At 39.6% G+C, this 6,051-nt stretch overlaps 1 protein-coding gene and 1 pseudogene across 1 annotated transcript in view; both read right to left on the bottom strand.

Annotated features, from left to right (window-relative positions):
- The window catches only part of LOC138158980 (DNA repair protein XRCC2-like), a 10,887-nt pseudogene extending 6,257 nt beyond the window's left edge, over positions 1-4,630 (bottom strand).
- The window catches only part of LOC138158940 (stimulated by retinoic acid gene 6 protein-like), a 76,254-nt gene that overhangs the window by 48,283 nt on the left and 21,920 nt on the right, over positions 1-6,051 (bottom strand). The gene's annotated exons all lie outside the window — the stretch shown is intronic.

The following is a 6,051-nucleotide window of genomic DNA, read 5'->3' as shown; positions in this document are numbered from 1 at the left end:
CCCCCCTCCCCTCTCAGGATCCCCATAGACTTTATAAGTATAACTAAAATTATCAACGTTCTCTAGGAATCCAAAGTGAGGGTGATGAACCAATGAATGACAGACTGGGTATCTCAATCACTTAAGGAGAGGTTAGACTTCTCTTATCATTGAACTTCTTTCAGGATCACGTGTCTAGGTACAGAGCAGGGTGGAGTGGGTTGTTAATCCTTGTGGCCTCTAAGCCATTAGACAAAAGGAAATAAATAGCTTTAGTTAGAACAATGGACAAATAGAAATGAGCAAGGTTCAGTTAAAAGCAAGATCAGATAAGTTAACATGGGCAGTAATTCCAGTTTGGGACTGAGACAGCTTCTAAGCAAAGGGATGAAGAGGATAAAAGAGGAATGTAGAGGGCTTCACACTGGTCAATCAACTTGCATTTATTAAGTGCTTATTGTGTGCCAGGCATTGTGCCAAATTCTGGGGAACAAAAAAGGGTAAAAAAATGTACACAGAAGATACATATACAGAGTAAAAGGAAGGTAATCTTAAAGAGAAGGGTTCTAGCAGCCAGAAGAAAAGAGTCCTGCAGAACATGATCTTTAAATTGTCTTAAAGGAATCCAGGGATTTTAAGAGGCAGAGGTCAGAAGACTGGAGGATTTTAGGTATGGTTGACAGCCAAGTCAGATCAACAGGTATTTATTAAATGCTACCTATGTGCTAGGCACTATGTTAAGTGTTGGGGCTACAAAAATAGTCCTTGCCATTGAGAAGCTTACACTCTAATGGGGAGACAACATGCAAACAACCTCATACATCTAAGCCTGTATAGACTAAATTGAAGATTAGCTCAGAGGGCAGACACTAGCAATTATGGAGACTGGGGAAAGCTTCTTGGAAAAGGTGAGTTTGTAGCTGATACTTCAGGGAAGCAGGAGGTAGAGATGAGGAAGGAGGACATTCCAGGTATGGGGGGGACAGCCAATGAAAATGCATGGATTTGAGAGAGTGTCTTATGTTAAGATCAACAAGAAGGCCAGTGTCACTGGATTGCAGAGTACATGGAAGGGAGTAAAGTAGAAAAGTACTTGAAAGATAGGAAGGGGCTGGCTTATTAAGGGCTTTAAATGTCAAATAGAAGATTGAATACTTGATCTTAGAGGTAGTAGGGAGACACTGGAGTTTCTTGAGTAAGGGGCATGACATGGCCAGATCACTAGAGCAGCTAAGTAGAGGATGGATTGGAGTTATCTGAAGCAGGAAGAATCAACCAGAAGGCTATTGCAGAAATTTGGGCTTAAAGTGATGAGAGCCTTCATCAGGATAGGAGCAATGTCAGAAGAGAAAAGGGAGTATATACAAGAGATATAGCATAGGTAGAATCAATTAGACTTGGTAAAAGTTTGGATAAAGGAGTTGAAGATGACACTTTGGGTGTGAGCTTGGGTGACTGGGAGGATGGTGATAAAGATCTTGATAGTGATAAAGAGTTTAGGAAATGGGGCAGCTAGGTGGCCAGTGAATAGGCTATGGACTCCTCCCAATGGAGTCAGGATGACCTGAGTTCAAATCCAACCTCAGAGACTTAACACTTACTAGCTGTGTGATCTTGGGCAAGTAATTAACCTCAATAGCCCTGCCTTCCCCTCCCTCCCAAAAAAAGAATTTAGGAAATGGGTAGGTTTTTTCGGGGGGGGGGGAGTGGTGGTGGAGAATAAAGAGTTCTGTTTTGGATGTATTGAATTTAAGATGACTGTAGAACATCTGGTTCAAGCTGTCCAATAGACAACTGGAAATGTGAGACTGGAGGTGAGCCTAGAAGTTAGGACTATATAAGTAGATCTGAAAATAATCTGTATAGAGATGATAATGGAATCTGTGGGAACTGATGAGATCACCAAGTGAGCTAGTAGAAAAGGTAAAGATAGCCAGTAAAAGACATGAAGGTAGGGGATGAAGTGTTTTTGAGGGACAAAAAAGTTGGTCAATGTAGTGGTATTATAGTGTGTGGATTAGGAATAAAGCGTAAAAAGATTGGAAAGGGAAGAAAGGGACAAGTTTTTTAAAAATTGTATTTATTTGTTTATTTTTAGTTTTCAACATTCACTTCCATAAGATTTTGAGTTCTAAATTTTCTCCCCCTCCCTCCACTCTCCCCTTCCCAAGACAGCATGCAATACGATATAGGCTATACATGTACAATCATATTTCCACATTGTCATGTTGTAAAGAATAATTAAAACCAATGGTAAAAACCACAAGAAAGAAGAAACAAAAAAGGAAAAGAGAGAGAAAATAGTTGCTTCAATCTTCATTTAGACTCCATAGTTCTTTGTCTGGATACATTTTCCATCGTGAGTCTTTTGGAATTGTCTTAGATCGTTGCATTGCTGAGAAGAGTTAAGTCTATCAAAGTCGGTCATTACACAATGTGACTGTTACTGTATACAATGTTCTCCTGGTTCTACTCACTTCACTCAGCATAAATTCATGTAAGTCTTTCCATGTTGGAAAGGGAAAAGTTGTGAGAAGTTTTGAATTCCAGAGTACTTTATAATTGATCTTGGAGGGAACAGAGAGCCCCTGGAATTTATTGAGTGACATCGTCAGACCTAAACTTTAGGAAAATTTTCGCAAATATATGAAGGACAGATTGGGATAGGAGAAGACTTGTGTCAGAGAGTTCAGCTAGAGGGCCATTGCAACAGTTTGGATGACAGTGGAGCACAGTCGCTTAAAATGGAAGCAGAATCCTTCATTTTCTAAATAGAACCATAGTATTTTAGAATTAGAAGGGAACTAAGAGATCATTTGATCTCCTATAAACTCTAGCTTTTTGTTTTATTGCCCTTAAGTATGGCTAGGAGAGTACAGGAAAAAGTTTGGAGGTGAAGGTTTTTGCTGTTCTGAGTTTCATTTCAAGTCCAACACATTCACTGGTAAGACATTTGCCAATTTATGAGAAGGGAGAGGTTTGCTTTAGAGAAGAAAGGAAAACCTGGATGCTTTTATAAATTAAGACTTATGGTTAGGGAAGAGGGAAGAAATGTGTGGGTGTGTATGCTTCTAGCAATGCCCTAAAGCTGTTTGGTTTTTTAAAATTCCCATGCAAATCTTTCCCTCTGTGAAATGTATGAAGTTTTTCCAGGCAAAGCTCACACTTCCCAGAATGCTGGCCTGTTGGCTATGAGGCAGATGTGAATTTGGCCCAATGCATAGAGTAAAAGGGACAGGACTAACAAAAGTTACTAGTGGCTAGCAATAACTTTACCTTTATGGCAAAGCTATTTATTCTCTTTGCAAAATAATTTCAAGGAACTAAAATGTCTAAAGGGCAGTAGAGATAATAATAATCTTGTTAGTGGGGTGTGGGTGTGTGGAGAGGGAAATCTGGTTTCATCAGGGTGGGGAACTCTGAGAATGGAAACTCCTTACAATGAACACTGGCAATTTAACTGTAACACATTCTTATATAGTTGCCTGGGGACACTGAGAGGTTAAGTGACTTCCCTAGGGTTGCATAGCCCTTCTGTGTCAGGGGCAATATTTGATACTGGATATTCTTGATTCTAAGGTTTTGCAGTCTCCTTGTCCTTATTCTATCTCTTGCTTATATAGTACAGTACAGTTTTGGAGAATTCTTTATCCACTATACCATGTTGCATCTCAAAAAATTTACAATATGAATAGTAAAAATATATTTATGTAATGGTTTATATTTACAAAGTATTTTCCTTGCCACAGTCCTTTAAGGGAAATAATAGAATTATTATTTCAGAACATCATTTGGGAAGATTTGAGAGTCCATTTGGTTCCATTTATCCCTGATCAAATTTTCCTCCCTGACATTACTGATGAAATTGTCAACCAGATTCTGTTTGAATCAGTGAAAGGGAGTGGATAATCCCCCAAAATAGCCTGTTCCACTTTGGAACTTGTTTTTAGGAATTTAATTGCTGGACTGAACCTAACCAGGAACAGAGCCTCAGTCAGAACTCAGCCTCAGTCACCTTCAGGACCCAACCCAGGATATGGGACTTAAATTCCAGACCCCTTGCCACCAGGGTTTCATCTCTGATAAGAGTTGCCGAACCCAGGCCAAATCTCTCTTCTTCCCCCACCCCATCCCCTAAGTTGAAACAGAACTGATGGCTTAACATGACATTCATAGGTCTCTTGGAGGTGATGTATCAAATCGCTATATTCTCAACCGAAGGGAGGAAACGCTCACCTCCTCATTTCTTAATCTTGGCATTCTTGAACCCCTGGCAGCTTAAGCAAAACACAACCTCCCTTTTCTGCTGCCACTTCTTGTTTTCTCATCTCCATCCATCCACCTCAGTCACATGCTTTTATCTGACTCACTTACATTGTGCCTTCTGGAACTACTGTTCTACAAGTTTCCCTTTATCTTAGATCTCTCTCTCTATTTCTCCCACTTTCTGGCACTTATGAGACCTAGTTCCTCCTCAAATTTCCAACTACGTGCTCTAGTACTGAATGTACCTTCTCACACATCTTACCCCAACATCAGGGTAGGAGTGGGCACATTCCTTGTTTCCCATTCCTCCTTCCAGAGCTTCATTCTGCTGCCACCACTCAGCAACTTCTCGTCCCTCAAAGTTCATTTCATCTAGATCTACCATCCCTTCCAGAACCTGCTGGGAGAGATCCACTCAGGACATTCTTCCTCCTTTATTAATGAGTTCAGCACCTGATTCACAACCCTCTCCATACTTTTGACTCCTACCCACTTTATTCTTTGGAACCTCAGAAATGGGAATGTTGAAGCACTGATGTCCCTTGAAAACCCTCCTCTCATAGTCTATCACCTTATTCATTCCCATGACCTGTAGCTTCACTCATCAGTCACACATGGACAAATTGCATTCTGACACTTAAAACCCTTTGAGACCTTACTCCAACCTACCTTTCTAGGCTTATTACACATTCTTCTTCACTTGTCCTAGATTTTATGCCAAGTGGTCTATTTGCTGCTCTCCATACTTGGCATTCTAAATCCCAACTCTCCATTTCCTTCTTCATATTTTAACACAAGTTGTCCCCCATGACTCTCATCTAATCCTTCTTTACCTCTGCCTTGTAGTAATTTATCTAGTTTCCTTCAAGGCTTAGTTAATGTGCCTTCTCTTTCATGAGACCTATCTTGATCACCTCCTAGTGATCAAGTTCTTAGATCACAGTTCCTAGTGAATTTTATATACACTATATATGTATATGTATATGCATATATACTGTATACTTTATATATTTGTATGAGTATCCTATTTTGTATTTCTTATGCATGTTTTTGTTTGTATTTATCTGTATTCATGTTATTTTTCTCTAATAAAATGTTCACACCTTTATATCAAGGACTTTTTTTTAATCCCCAGTGCCCAGAAAAGAGCCTGCCACATACTTCAGTAGGAGCCTAATAAGTGCTTGTTAAATAAATGAATGAGCCAAAAGCTGCCTTTCTTTAGTTTCTCCCCATTATTCTTATTTCTGTCCCTTAGAGACAAACTGAATTAATTTAATCTCTCTTCCACAAGTACTTGAAGACAGTTGTCATGTTCCCACAAGTTTTAACTTCTATAGGCTAAACATGACTGATTGTTATATGGAACATCTCTGAAAGAGCCCTCTAACTTCCTGTTCCAAGTGCTAAGGTCCTAAGAGAAGAGAGATGAGAAGTTGTTGATCATCTTCTCAAGACCTTCTCACAAACAACAACTGAGAAGTTAGTCACTAAGGATTTATTAAGTGAATACTATGTGCCAGGCAGTGTACCAAGCACTGGGAATATGGAAAAAGGTAAAACCATAGTTCTTAGCTTCAAGGAGCTTACATTCTAATAGAAAAGAGAAAATGCAAACAACTATGTACATACAAGATATATACAGTATAGATAGGACATAATCCCAGGGGAAGATAATAGTAGTAGAGAGGGCTAGGTGAGGCCTCTTGCAGAAGATGGGACTTAATCTGAGGAAGCCAGGGAGACTAGGAAGCACAGATGAGGGAAGCACTGCAGGCATAGGGGAAAGTCAGTAAAAAGGCAAAT

The sequence above is a fragment of the Petaurus breviceps genome, unplaced genomic scaffold, assembly GCF_028583685.1.
Source record: "Petaurus breviceps papuanus isolate PSGF00001 unplaced genomic scaffold, PetGlider_PUasm1.0 175, whole genome shotgun sequence".
In the NCBI taxonomy this organism is placed as follows: domain Eukaryota; kingdom Metazoa; phylum Chordata; class Mammalia; order Diprotodontia; family Petauridae; genus Petaurus; species Petaurus breviceps.
Note: the sequence above shows the minus strand (reverse complement) of the source record. Positions and strands in the feature narration are given on the sequence as shown.